The sequence below is a fragment of the Plodia interpunctella genome, chromosome 10 (genome assembly GCF_027563975.2).
Source record: "Plodia interpunctella isolate USDA-ARS_2022_Savannah chromosome 10, ilPloInte3.2, whole genome shotgun sequence".
Lineage (NCBI taxonomy): Eukaryota > Metazoa > Arthropoda > Insecta > Lepidoptera > Pyralidae > Plodia > Plodia interpunctella.
This window is the reverse complement of record NC_071303.1, coordinates 4,378,901-4,395,005: the sequence shown is the minus strand read 5'-3', so window position 1 is coordinate 4,395,005 and position 16,105 is coordinate 4,378,901. Positions and strand designations below refer to the sequence as shown.

Below are 16,105 nucleotides of genomic sequence, written 5' to 3'. Positions count from 1 at the left end.
GAGATGGAGTTGGGTCGCGTGGAGTTGTCATCGCACCACGAGAGGCGGGCCGGCCGCGGCGGTGGGCGTCCGCTCCACGCCGTCAAACTATTCAAATGCAAACGAAACACAACAATGGTAGGAGTTAGGACGCGTGAAGGACGTCGTATATCTAATGGGACCGATCTGGCGCACATGCATTTCGCTCCACATGAATAATCAATTATTTAAATGACGCCAATCAGAAGACTTTCTCGGAAATTATGCATCAATGTCTATTGTCTCCGTTATTTCGGTCGTTGATTTATCCGCCGTCGAAAACCAACACTGCGTAGTGATGTCGACTAGTAATCTGTTGCATAATATTATTCTTCCTAGTTGTTCATATTTAAAACTCCTATTAGGTATAGTGACATGTCGATTGTTGTAGGATTGTAATGAAAACCAAATTATATATTTTAGAGAATTTAAAACGTTAGTTATTATTTTGTAAAGTCATAGCGAAGCCTGAAGTCTATTAAACTATTTAAATAAGGTGCCTTGTAGGATCCGAGTGCTTTGTAAATTATTATCTCTTGAGCTCCACTGTAAATAGTTAAAGTGTACAAGTATACTACTAGATTTAATGATAGCGCGCTGTAAAATGTCTACGACCACTGTTCGTCTATGTATTGCGAAAGTATATCTATTAGATATAAATATATTGTTTGTTTCGTAGAGGCATCTTAAGAACTTGTGATATAACTGTATATTTAATTATTTAGTACTCCACTGACTGTCATAACGACAGTGGGCCGGTGTATAAAAATACATACAGACATAACATTAGAAGTTTGTCGCACTTTACATAATAATGAGGTTGTGTGGGGTCCCGTCGGTTGCAGTTTTTGCTATTCTCCAGTTGCATTTACATAAGAGTGGCCCTCGATTGGGGAGTTAGGCGATATGCAAATATTTTCTTCAAATTTGAATGTTTTGGCATAGAGGTTCGCTCGTGCGCTCGTATGCCGCGCCGCTCGCTGCGCACGCGCCGGGGCGCACTATTCATGCCATTGTCATACCCACATTTTTACCTAAGTCTAGCTCCTTGATACGTCTCTATTGATCTTTCAGATGCAAATATTACGACTTACCGCCGCAATGTAATGCAGCGGAAACATTTAAACGATCCATATACTTAACAGTATTTAAATTTAGAGCATGCCGATTTGCATATCGCTTTTATGTTATTTTTGTTTTGTTATGTTTGTATTTATTTTTGTACTTTGGTATTTTATTTACTTTTTGTTTTATTGTAGATATGTATTTACGAATACGTCAAGAGTATTGACATTTACTGATATTGAATTTGCCTCCAATACGACTTCCAATAATTTTATTTTTATTTGTATAATTTAATTTTAAAGTAATAATGTGCGATCTGCATTTACTGTTTGTTATTCAAACGACGTTACTCTAGTTGTTTGAAGCGAGCCCAGTGCCAGCCAGTGAAAGAATTTGGTGTTTCCGAGACACTCTCGGTGAACGATTGAATGTCTTGTAAACTGAATAGTATTATTATAATTATTATCTACAGTTATTTTATTTGCAGAATTCGTTGAAATAAATGCAATATTTATATTATTGAGTTATGTTTTTTCTTTTGTTTCCTTAGTTCCTTTATCCTTTTGTTTCTTTTATTTTATTATTTCAAGGCGATTGTGAAATGCAAGATGTAGATAAGGAAGGAAAAATGCGCTCTGGGCCAAGTCCCCTGCTAAGTCTAGAACAATTAACAAATTACTTAAGGGCAGGTGAACATTGTTGATAGTTAGAATTGTAAGACCAAGGTTTTTACAATGGCGTTGTAAAATTAGTCATACCTGTTTGAACCTAAAACAAAAAGGTCTTTTTTGGCTTATTCGAGATAAGTTCGAAACAAAATATTTTACTTGAAACAAATACGTCGTGGGAGGTTCCTATTTTTTATAAAACCTTTTGTCATTTTGGAAAAGTTAACAGATTGCTAGTCTGTAGCTTGTTTATTTGCTTGCGTTTTTTTATTAAAAAAAATGATCGTGATGGCATGGACGCTGCGATGTTATCTATTTTATTTGTAGTTAAATATTTTTGATATATATAGCATTTCTTGGATCAAAATCGCCATTTAACTTTCAATTATTTATTTTATTATACATAAGATTATGGTATATATACAACGAAAACACATAAATTAGTCTACAGTTGTTCCAGTAACATTGAAACCAAAAATCTAAATGCAACATTAAACTTTAATCCTCGGCATAAACTAGAAGAACTCAAAAATATTATTAACTTCCAGGATATTTTAAGTAGTTAGAGAGTACATAGGTAGGTCTTAATACTTAATTAAGTTGAAACTGGCATATAAGCATGATTTTGTCAATCGAAACAATCTGTATCACCGAATACACAAAAATAAGTGCGAGTTGCTCCAGTCAACTTTAACTTGCGCAGAAAAATGCAAAGTAAAATACGGTGATGCGCAGCTTTAAGTACAGGTTAAAGTTGACTGTTGCAAGTCAACTAGAAACTAAAAGTCAAAACATGTAATGTCTAATCTTAATATTGTTCATTTGAATCTGAAATAAATTTTATTGCCGGATTTAGATGGACTTGAAGGAATTGCTGGTTATTAGATTGATTATTGATAATAAATTTTTCATCAAAATTTACTAAGAAACTTCTAGCACAGTCACATGTGTATGTAATTAAATGATATGTTTCAATCCATCCAGAACAAATAGGCAATAATACAATGTAGTCATTGAAACTCTTAATTCGTGAGATAAATGGGGTAAAATTCACAAACTTCCAAATGCATGTGAGTAATGTAAACGATATCACATTTATTCCCCGATTCACTGACAATACTTTCCAGCCGCCCACTCGATACTCGAACGAGGGTATTTAACAAAAAAATATTAAATTACGATCGAACAAAGAACTAAAGACTACCAAAAAATCCACCGTTACAGAACCAACTAATTATTTCATTGTAAAACACAATAAATGGGACGTGCTCAGTAGAAAACAAGCCGTTTTGTTCAATAACAAAGGAGTTTTTGCTGGAATCAAAGATATCATGTCAGAAAGTAGGTAGATCGATGAAAAGGTGGATTACCCGATCAAAATCCTTATTTTTCATACAACTAAAATATGCAAGAACTATATAGAGACACAGACTTTATTTATTCAAAGACAATTCAATTGTCTTGAATATATTTAGAAAATTATATTACAATTGCTGAATAAGCTGATAACAACAATGATGGCAAAAATTAACTGTGCTGTTACAAATAATAGAATAAATAAACAATAACAGAATAGTGCTAACTGAATTCAAGAAAAAAAATTAAGATCTACGTCATCACAATCCTAATCTTAAAAAATACGTACCTATTTGTAGGCAGATTACATTTTAGACTCTTCTTACGAATCCGAAGGACATTTGAGCTTAAAATCGTTACAATGCCTGTCATTACGCAAATTATTCCCGTTAAAACGCTTGACAGCGGTTTATACACGGCGCGCGTTGTACGAATCTTACCCATAGAAGACGGGTAGGTAATGTAATGTAGACAAAAACGTTATACAAAATTCAAATCATCTGTAGTTACATTGTGTATTGGCGGAACGCAGCAGAGAAAGAGAGAAACAGCAGTCTATGTAAAATATATAAAAATCAAGAGTAAACTTTACGATATTCTTAGAAATCTCTTCATAGTCTTATTCCTCATGGCTGAGACACACAACAACTTTCTTGGCAATATCAATGGAGTGGTTTGCCGTTGGAGTATTGCCGTATTTTAGCCATATATATCCAATAGACATGCGTGATTGAGTAATAAAATCTTCACACACTCGCTGACTCACATTCAACTTTCGCATTTATAATATTAGAAGGATCTTCACTATCACTACTATTAAATTACTAACAATTTCGCGTCCCGCTGTCTATCTGTCCCAATGCATGCTTAGATCTTTAAAACTACTCAATACATTTTGATGCGGGGTTTTTTAATAGATTGTTAGATTTTGGTTTTATCAGAGCGAAGCCGAAACGGGCCGCTGGTTGATTATAAAAACGTATCACAGGCATATTATTGAGTTGACGCATCCAATTTAAAAATGAAATTTAAGAATTAACTATTACTGTACTTACAAATAATTCAAGAACCTTACGAAGGTTTTAGATTTACAATGATACGCCTTGTGATTTTTTACGCTCAAATGATAGTCTTATTATTTCGACAAAGGCTTACAAGTACTTGAGTAGGTACCATTTATTATCATAAAGAATAAATTTAAAATATTTTAATAAATGTCAATCGTGTTAAAAGCAAATAGGTACGTAAATTTAAAAGGTCACATTGTTGAATTATAAGCAGATATTTGAAAATCTGAGGGAAAAAATTGAGGACGTCCTTTAACACGTCTTTTCCTAAGTTGGGTTAAGCATTACAAATTAATTTCACGCTCGTATGCTTCCCGCAAGTAAATAAAAAATTCTATAGAATCTGGTTAGTTTTCAGTTGTAACCTTGTTATTATATAAAATTACGTGATAACGGAAACAAGAGAAAAGCTTTATTGCCAAGCTGATTTTACTGCGTTAAATTCTTTTAGGTTTTACATTGAGTAAATAGTAGATACCCAGTAAACATTATTATATTTAAAATGCGAAAGTGTACGTTTATGAAGATGTAATATCTACTGAACGTGGCATATGATTCTGGCACCTAACTACCTAACTTTAGAACTATAAACTTAACTTCTCAATGCTAGTTCGCTTTTATCAGAAATTTCCAAGAAACAAGTAGGTACCATCTCATCATGTCCTTGACTACATTATCACTAAGTGACTAATTATATTATTTTATCGAAAATTACAGCATTTTCTTCGCTCTCGAATTCTACTCCCCAAGAATTTAAGGACAAAACCTCAATGACCCGATGACAGAAAATCATCTATTATTGAAACATGACTGAAGTCACAAGTGTTGATTTTTTAATGCGGTGATTGAACTTCTAATTGGCAGTGGACTTGGCATCGGTCATGACTCAAACTGTCACGGTGCCCATAATAAGCCAGTTTTGATTACAATATCATCTTATCAAAATAGAGACACACAGAATGAAATTTTACTGAAAATTCAAAAATGGCGTTAAAGACTCATGCATTTAACTAGTGTTTTTACATATCGTTTTATAATAAAACTGTAAAGTTTTAGAATCTAGTCAGATTAAACTAAACCCTTCATATAAGATGAAGAAGATGATATATATTGATTTGACAGCATCAGCATTTAGCTCGGCAAGTCTATTTCCAAGGTGGCAGTAATTGTAATTGCGCGCTGCGGTAGTCAACTGCTCACGACTCAGTGTGCTTTATTATCTGTTTGTCTATCCGCTAACCGAATGAAATCTTATAAATTACCATATTTTCAGTAAAATTGACACTTCTCCATTATCTACCGGTCGGGCACCGCAAGTCAACGCCCTCTAACCATCCGGATCTAATTACGTAGTGTCATTAACATCAAGAGACGGCACGTCCGTCTAGGAAATGGAATCGAATCATTAGTAGTTTGATTACAAAAAAGGCTTAATAGAAATATAATAACGCTGGTTGGAGAAGAAATTGTAAAAAGATTGTAGAGCGTTCCGATAATAATTGGCGGTTACTGGTCGATACGGTTTGGAGCGGGTAATGGGTTGCGCCCTGACCGACGTGACTCGCTGCGCTTGCGCATCGTCCCTCCTATCACAATTTAGCAGCATTTGCAGATCGATCTAAGATGTGCACGATTATGTAAAAGTATATCACTTCACTTATTTTCAACTTATTGAGATTTTTCGCCTGTTGACTGAATCTTTTTGTATATATTAATAGACAATATAGGTCAATATATAATTCCATTATAGCTAGTATATCGAACATAAAAAATCATAAAGGTGATCTTGAAGGCACGACTAGTTGAAACACATGTATGTTTTTAATTGAACGTAATAAGCCGTTGTAAAATATAAGTAGAACGAATGTGTATTATTCTCAAGAATTTAACATAAAAAATTGATTGATAGTGTTGCGTGTAGGTACGAGATGGTTGAAATACGATTCCACTGATGTCAGTGGACAGTGACGTCTATTCCATAGGTAAATATAAGTGCGTTCAATAAAAAATGGAACTTTTATTTCTTTCGTTAAAGACTTTGTTTATACGGATGATTATTTAAATTTAACAATATCTGTAGGGCTTGAACTTAATTGCGATTGCGTTACGATAACAGTTAATGCTAAGTAGGTTATATTTGTTTAGTGATGGGATTTCCCACATTGACGTGTGGCTATATAAATAAGATTCAACATGATGTAGGCGTACTTATGGCAGATAGATACCTCCCATTGTTTGACAAATTCAATTAGATAAGCCGTGGCCAATCGAAGTGACAGCTATCGGAACATGTGGGGTCATGGACCTATAAATATCTGGTATGTGGTTTATTTTGTAAGTGCATTTGGCGTGAGTTCTCTCTTGCACGTGGAAGTTTTATAGCATAAAGTGTCCTGTGAACAGGGAAATTCAACACAGATTAACTTTAATGCGACAATGATTTTACGATTTTGATCTGCCTTTTCGTGTCCTTTTACTTAAAGTTGTCTCTCCCCTCTCACTCTCGCATGAAAACGTAGTACGCCATGTTGTCTAAACGTCGGTGGCACGCAGGTTAAAGTCAACATCAATGTGACTGGTGCAACTCACACCCTAATTAGTATAGGCGCACCAAAACCTGAAACCTCTCATCGGTACAATCGTGATTATTATTTTAATTCGCTCTCTAACAAAGAGAAACCATTGTGGGATTAGCGACGATTATCCCCGCTTCGTGACACTGCGCAGGTTTACAGTACTAGGGAGATAACCAACTATGTATACCAAGATAAAGTATTCGTTTGTAGATTGCCAGTTAGCCACCAATGATATTAGTTTAAATACAACTTTTTAAATTGGTCTTAAATTTGTAGTATAATTTAGAACTTATTAAATGTTAAATATTTTGTGGGGATAGATAATTATAACCCAAATAATTACCTACTTAGTATTTTTAGGAGTAAATTGCCGATCATCCGATCAACTTTAACGTTGACTTCAACCTGCGCGCCGCTGAAATTTAGACTTAGTACTTAGTACTTTTAGTTTTTCATCGCAGGTTAAATTTAACGTCAAAGTTGACTGGTTAAACTCACTCTTAACAAATTGTTCACGACGTTTAAAATCTACTTAAATGAAATTAAGAAAATTAAAATTTCCAATCTTTAATTATAGTTCCCCTATTTGTTGTAACTAGTCACACACAATCGAATCAGTTAGAAAATATAAATAAATGAGCAGTCGATGCTTCGAAAAGATTCCATTGAACTAGTCTGAAGATTGCATCGAAAGTAAAGGATAGTGAAACAATAGGAGTAACTTAAACAAGAGCAGAATGGAACCCAACGAATCAAGAATGTTGTTTTAAAATTGTATTATGTTCACACATTTTTTATTAGTGCAAAAGTCTTTTTACGATCCTCAATACGAACTCATTCATAATGATAGTTGTATTAAAATAATGCAATAATATAAAAGTTATTATTTCGCTACTGAAACTCTAAGTTCAGTTGCCAGATCCTCATACCAAATCCAACCATTCCTTCCTTAAAAAGTTATTGTAAAAATTTCATTTACAGATTTTCGACGTATTTTATGAAACTTTCATGCTGTTTTGTCACCTTGATATGTCGAGAAATTGATAGAATTCCCACAGATATGTATCACGTCTAAATGATTTCAAATAATATTCCGATCCCACTTCACACCACCCTGATAAAGGAACGTACAAATTTAAACTCCCGTATAAGTGGACCTTGCGTAGTCACGTTTTGAATTTAAACCATTAGATATCGACACGTTTTTATGTAAAATGGATTACTTAAAATTTTCCGCTCTTTAGAAAGTCAACTTAATATATAGGCTATGAATAAGTTTACGTCAATATCGTCAGAGATTTCCGTGCAGTAAACCGTTGAGGAGTTCCCTCGTCGGGAGCCAATCCTGGATGCATCATTTTTCTTCATTTCAGAGAATAATATTATCTAAGGAGATTTTGGAAAAATTCATAATCTCGAATTATTGAGCAATATTACGCGAAATATATATTTGGGAAATCCTTCGAACTGATTTTTTTACTACAAGCTCCGGTTTTTGACCACGGTTCCGAATACACCTGCACGAAACATTCAGGAAAACAAACGATACAATAACAATCATAAAGTTATCCACTGTGAATAAAGAAAATAACAAGAATAGAAATGTAACATAAAAATAAAGAAAATGGACACGTAACATTACTCTTAAAGCGGACGGTCATACATACATCTCACAGTCAAATCTTAAGGTAATTTGTGACGATTTTGTCGCTCATTTAATATGCAAGGAATATAAAGTGTAGAATGAATCGATTACTCGTATAAATGGTAGCAGCTGCAAATAAGCCATCTGAATATCAAAGTGCTACATGAGTCCAGTATTCCCGCTCTATATTCATTATTATATATGAAATATGGAGGGCTACTGTGTCTACGATTGCTTTATATGTACGTAACTTTGCGTTTTCTATAAAATTACCATGATCAAGTGTAGGTATTGTTTACACAAATCTATCTTTAGAATGATCTATTCAATTTGGAAGGAACATGGTAAAATGAGCCGGGAATGATTTATACTGGATAAAAAAATGTGCACAGCCTTATAATAGTGAAACTGCACCATTGGCTAATTATGGAAATTTTCGTTACGATAAAGCGTCATTATGAGGAAATACTAATATTTATTAATAGTCAATAGTTAGTAGCTAAAAGCGACATAAAATGTAAAAATAAATGAATAAATTCATCAGTTTCAAATTTAATTACAAACTCATTAAAAATTAATTAATTAATTGATGTCTCATCGATTTTCGGTAAATCATTCGTTTCAAAAATCGCTAAAAATCAAGCAATTTTTACCATTGAATGCAAAAGTGGAAGAGGTCTAACATCCTCGATCGTACTCATGTCACGTTGGAACGAACCGTTTTACAACCATTTATTCGGAATAATACAATAATTCTATGTTTACATACTCCACGACACGTTCTAGCTACATTCATATTGGGAGCATAAAACCAAATGGACTTTGCATTTGCAACTTCTATTTCGTTCGTAAGCTCTTTATAGCTGACCACCGAGGTCTATATCAACTGAAACTATCACAGCGTAAATATACTTTAAGTTTTATCAATTTCACCTCTTGATTTGGTTTGGGTACACGAATACTTATTTATATCTGAAAATAAATATACGTGCTTAAATTTTACGCATATAAATTTCATTGATTAGTACAAATCTTACAATAACCTCTATTTATTACTTATTTAGGATACAAATTATGACGTTTAACACTGAATGTCCGATAAAGCTCGGTAGCTGCTCTCTGAGTGGGAATCTGTGTTATCTGTTTGGGGAGCTAAAATGCCGCCGAAGAAAACTGAATTATTTATTTTATACCTACGCTGAATCACGTGATGGAGTCGTGTGGAAACAACGCATCTATAACCATATTTATGAGCTAAGCTACACAGTTTGAAGTGGAATATCTAATACTTACTTCAATTTTCTTTTTTGATGTTGTAACGTCTCTTTCTCAAGCTTGAGCATTCCCGGTTGCTTCATTAGCTGTCAAATGTCGCAGCCCAGGGTCTGCTATACTATATTATTTGCATATAAAAAACTGTCATAATACCTAACTGTCTCTAACACAAATTGAAAGGGTAAAAAAAATAAAAATGTTTGAGTAAATGTAGAAATTTGCATTTGATTGTTGCAAGTATGTATTTAAAAGATCTAAAATAAATAATCGAACAATAAACGAACTGAATTATATCCACTACTAAACAGCAGCATTTTATCGCCATTCGCTCCCACTAGGAAGGGGCCCGCATATCCTACATCCTAATTGAGCCGATTGCGGGTGCTAAATAGTGTCGATTGGACCGGGATGGATCAGATTTAACCGATAATGCAATAAGGAAGTCCATGTCTACTGTCTTAGCGGATGTGTTCATTGAACTATTTCTATTGATCTCAAGATTGGAGTGACAAGATGAAACGTTGAAATATACATTTTTTCATATATTGATTATAATTGTTTACCAACATTTAACTTCTTTACTTTAAGTGAAAATACCTAGGTAATTTAAATGAAACATTTAATTTATATGTTTATATTATCTAATACGTTTACCAACTTTTAAACTAAATACGATTTTGACACGGATCCGCGCTATCTTTATTTTGTGATTGACTAGAAATTGACACTTGAATTTGAATAGATCTAATTACGTAAAGTGCTCCTTATGTGGATGTTTGCTTATTACCACTTCAAAGCCCACGTCTTTACTGAAAACAGTCTAATTTATATCCATTACCATATTAGGTTAGCGATTATTAACAAACCAGGGTTACTACTCTGATAGTTTGCCAATTTTCTCTTTGCCTACATTCTCGCGTTGCCATAATTTTCAGCTGGTCCATCATTACAGCTGGGGACGCCCTTAAACCCAAAATGTACGTAAAAAAAAATGTTAAAATTTTGAAGATACAACTATGACGACGACCAGCCACCTGCCTGATGTCAACCCTCTTCAGAAATGCTGGTATTTCTTAATATTGCTCTTAATCGTCTCCATGGGTAATGGCGGAGCTATGTCTCGCCAGTTGACAGTTCTCAATTCCTTTCCAGTGTCCCTTCTAATCATCATAGAATTCTGTTCACATATAATCATTTATCACTTTGGTGATTCTTAGTCATTCATACCGCAGTTTATCACTAGTTTTAACTCTATTCCTTTTTTCCATTACATTTCAAATCTTCCACTCTTTCTTGCTATAATCGTCCTCTTCATTTTGCTTTTCTTCTTCCCTTCTCCTTTTCGGCTTACTTCCCGATTTTTTTGTAATTGGTATTTTCCGATTTTTCCTCGCTTAATTCATTCCTAATCATATCAATACTGATCACTCCACAGATTCATTGAACAACCTCATCTTGTATCCATATCATAATTTAATATAACATAATAAATGTATATCAATGTGTCAATCTGTTCAACTTATTCGTCACTTTCAGTACCATAACTGAGTCAAAATCTCCCATTACAAAAAGCATATTGGCGACGCAATACAGAATGTAAGGGCTCTTCATACAATATGCTGGCCTCATTATGAGGGCCCTTTGTCCTTAAAACCAGTTCTTTTATTTATGCCTTTTATTTAGCAAAGCAGTACTTACAATAAGTGTATCAAATCAAAATGCCCCCTGGACACTTCTTTATGAAGTCACCCCAACATGGCGTCTTAACTTTATTTCTATTTAATTAAACTGGATTGTCTTTTATTAATGGTTAGTGAATATTCTCAAGTGTCCTTTTATATTTAGTAATAATCGTAATGTAGCAACCATGAGAAAATATGACGAAGTAGAAACAAGATTGAATATAATTATTTTTATTGTTAACGACATTGTATTCAATATCTCATTAACAAAAATCAATGAACTCTGTAAAATAGTCGCTAGTCTTCCTGTAAATTTTCATATCTTACTACAGGTAATACAAAAATTAATATCTTTTGGCAGATGCAGAAATCTGTTTTATCTATGTTGCAATAAATCCCTATCTCCTATCGTTTCAGACAGCCATATCATATCTGTTTTTCAATAAATATGATACATCATTAATAATTGTTGAACCTATTTGCTGGAGAAGTGGAGACATACGAAAAAGCCTTATATAATTCGTGCTCGTAAATATAGACAAGAAATACTTTATGAAACTTTATCGCCTTCTCTATTCACCACTCTCATTGTAAATATAATATTTATTTCTATCGATGTATTTGTAATACACGTACGTTTTCTGTAATAGTACGTTAAGTTTAGTTCAATAAATAAATTGTAAACTGTTTTCCAAATTAGCCCTTCTAAATGTATGTTGACCAATATGACGTCACTGATACAGCATTATGTGCAGGCTAAAAACTAGCAACCCTAAAGACTAGAGAGCCGACAGCAAAAGGTGCTTGCACACAGCTAATTATCCGAGTGTTCTCGACTCACGACCGACTGTGAGTTATGGATGCTGCGATACTGCTTCCCAACGGCCCTCCTTACCCACTAGTGATTACAGCAGTTAGAAATTACCTACTGTCGACTACACATCTACCTATCCAAATTCATAGCAAATCAGACAAAGCGGGTAACTAGATATGCGGTTAACGGTATTTTTTTTTCAATATAGGCAGTTGATTACTTTCTTTGATTTTTTCGTGTTATTCGTAATTTCATTAGTCATTTTAAAATTTTATGCCTATGTCTAAATATCAATAAAGATATTATTTCACATTAGACACAACAAGCTAAAACTGAGAAGATTTCATCCTTATTTTATTAAATCGCGAAGAGTGATTGATACAAGTTTCAAGCTAAAAAAAATAAAATGTAAACACAAGTTTATGCCGATTACATGACAACGACAGCCGTCGAAGCATCTCATTACACGGTGTTGCCAGCTAACCGTTCTTGACAACGTTTAATTGCCAACTTATTACAGCAATTACACGCATCCATGCATCCAGGCCACCGCAAGATTTCACTTCTGACCCAACGTAGAAATTTAATTGTAAAATTAACTCTTTTGTTTCGCGACCTCGTCGTATCACCTATAAATGCGATTTTTTGCATAATTAATACAAACTTTATCGCCACGTTCGCAGTGTTACTCAAAATGAAAACCTTGAAAAGAAAAAAAATAACAATGGTAGCGAATTTGTCATTACCGTCGAACGTGACTGAAACCCAAACAGAACGCCACGCATATCTCGTTTATTTTACTTTATTTTAATATCACCCTGATTTTTTACTCTTTTCCATCAATCTCGCCTTTTAGGGACCCTTTTTGTCTGACAACGTGACTTATTTTTCTATAGTAAACAAATAATGATTGACATTTTATAGGTTATCGCGTCGGATCAATACAAGTACGTGGTTTAGATTTCAGGTGCTACATTCTGCTGGTATTTTATGAATTTGACTTGATTTTTAATTGACAACTGAAAATATACCTACTATTATTTTTCACAAGGTTACTTGCTTAGGTTTGTAATCCTGAACAACTTAAACATTAAATTATTATCGATACATTGAAATACCTACATGTTCAATTTTCATACACATTGTGGGTTCATACCCACAATAAACACACTGAAAAGAACTATTTAATAATATTGATCATAAAATGTTTTGTCAACATCTTTCAAAATATTATCTATCTCTAACATTATAAATGCGTCGCAAAGTATCGGAGCTGACGAAAGTTTCATACGCACGTGTAACCCTTAATAGGAAAAGTTTTCGTATTTTGAGTATAATTGAATTCTTTCCTCAACCAATTATTTTGATGGAATCTTTTGATTACTTAACGTGGTTACAAAGCCTTTACGTATATACTTCTACACTACTTAATTACATTTTAGTTTTGGTTTGTCTTCATAGTTTACTTTTTATAACAATTTATTCTTACATGATGCTCTGGGAGTGAACTTAACAAAAACAGAATGCGCCAGTTGCCTTTTGCGCATATTGTAAAAGCCAATCAAGAGCTATATACTATACATTGATAGTTGTACTTTTTTGTTGACTTATCCTAGTCGTAAGCACTGATAATATAATATGTACTTCCAGCATCACGAGCGATAGGTTTAAAATTAAATAAATGTTTCTCATTAAATGGATTGCATATCATTATATATTTATTGTTCTTTTTGTTTCATGTACACTCAACCATGAAATCTTACAATAGTATAAGTACGTACATAGCCTTTTTATTATCGTAATTATTTCCTATCGTGCGTTTGTGTTACTCTTTTAGCATTCTTAAATACTTTATTTTATAAGATTCATATTCAAAAAGGTGCTAATTTGGAATATTTAGAGGTTTATTAATAGGATTAACACGTTCATCAAACGCTGATATTCGAGAGACATATGCATCCTTTTAACAGTATTCTGTGGCCATTAAAATGTTTTAAGTCGAAATTGAAGTTATATGCAGAATAACTAAATAGAGTCTGACTATATTGTAGTGCACCTGTTTAGCCGTCTTCTGAGAATTGCTGACAATTTTTAATTCACATGCTAAGGGCATGTTTACACGATGCATACATGTATTTCTTTTCTATTTCTATTTTCCTCCCTGTCTAATATTTTTCATTCTCTCTCTCTTTTTTTATTCTTTCTTATTACATTTCTACTTTATTTATTTATCTATACCCTTTGTCCATGTATCTACATTGTTAGGTTTTACATTTCAAACTTGTCCTATTTCTTTATAATCATTAATTTTCTGGTATTAGATACTTCCATACTTTTTTGCTTCCAAAATTAGCCTCTTCATATGAATTCCTCGTCTTTTTATACAATTACATTATAACTTGACTGCGCAGCTTAAGTCTACCATATCTTGTATCAAATATTTTTTCTTTACGTCTGAGTAATTAGTTTCTAACATAGTTTAGCAACAAACGACCTAAGTATGAAGCTTCGAAGAATCTACTAAGTTCGCGTTTTCAACATGGAGAGTGTGTAGCAAACCTAAACACAACTCGGATCGCAACTTTGATGTCATTTAGCGAAAACAATGGAAAGACACCAGCGCAAGTCGCATGTTAATACTTATATTTTATTTAAATCAACTTATTGTTATTATAAACGCATCGTTCTCAACTGCTGTTAAAATTTATAATGCTATTTTTACGCTTAAATGACTCATGTGGGATATTTGAATGGGTTCTTTACACCACACTTGGTCATAACTATCGTTGATTTTATGTCTAATGTATTTGCGAACACCCTTAGTTTCAAATTGTACATTAATGATCGAGTGGAATTAAGTTTATTTGTTATTTACTTTGGATCAATTGCCAAGTTGGAACCGTAAATACTTTTTTCTAAAAAATATTCAATGGCGATAGCCATTGTGAGTTAAGTAGCAATAGCTATTTTGTGTGTCTCCTGTTGAGCATTCAATTTTCTTTTATGTAATTTTCTTTCATTCTTAGCCAGAAGCTTGGAAACTTGACCATTTATTTGTCGGAGTCCTAAATCAAATCCTGATTTATATGTACTGACGTAATAGCTGGCTGATACCATTAGCGAAATTAACTAAATCATATTTAAAAAAATTATCTGGCACGTTTTTCATATTAGTAGGTATTTTCTTTAATGAACCATATTTTAAGCCCTAACAGATATTTTGCCCTAGGACTCTAGTGAGCACACTTTAAGAACCGCTGCCATAGGTTATACAATAGAAATGGCATGATAATGACGTCCTAACGGCCTAGAAAGAAATCTGCATTATCTGAGGTCAGTTCTTGCGATGTGATTTACCTGTCCACGGTTGTTAAGGCTGCCGTTATAAAGACCAACCTTTAGATACGCGAATGTATGTTGACTACTGTTATATCCTTAGATTGTAATACACTGGCGACATTTGTACTAACTAGATTACCTATTGGTAATATGTAATCATTACTAAACCTATATTTATTTGAAGCATGGCTCGTTAACGATAGATAGAAAGCTCTTTCTGGTAATTGCTGAGTTATGGTTATAATGAGGAATGAAAGTCATATTATACTTACAATACTTTCTTGGCAACTGTTAATAAAGGGTATTCTGAACACCAGACCTAGGCGTAAGATCCAACAATGTCAGGTCAGTTGTCAATGAAGGTGTATTAAGACAGTCGTCTTTAGAAATTTGGGAACTTTCTGTTAAGCCCAGAAAACCCTCTTTGTCATTAAAAAGACACAACTGTCCAATAGTACAATAGGTAAATACCAACATTTGACATTGTCTCAATTTTAACATACCAAATGATGAAACTGCAGTGCAGATTTTTTAAAGAGGTTTTCCTAGTCGAGATATTTTCATATTGTCAACCTATCGCTTTGTTGAATCGAACTGGAC

The 16,105-nt window shown here is 33.5% G+C and overlaps 1 protein-coding gene across 2 annotated transcripts in view; it reads left to right on the top strand.

Annotated features, from left to right (window-relative positions):
- Window positions 1-16,105, top strand: part of zfh2 (Zn finger homeodomain 2) — a 120,115-nt gene that overhangs the window by 44,991 nt on the left and 59,019 nt on the right. The gene's annotated exons all lie outside the window — the stretch shown is intronic.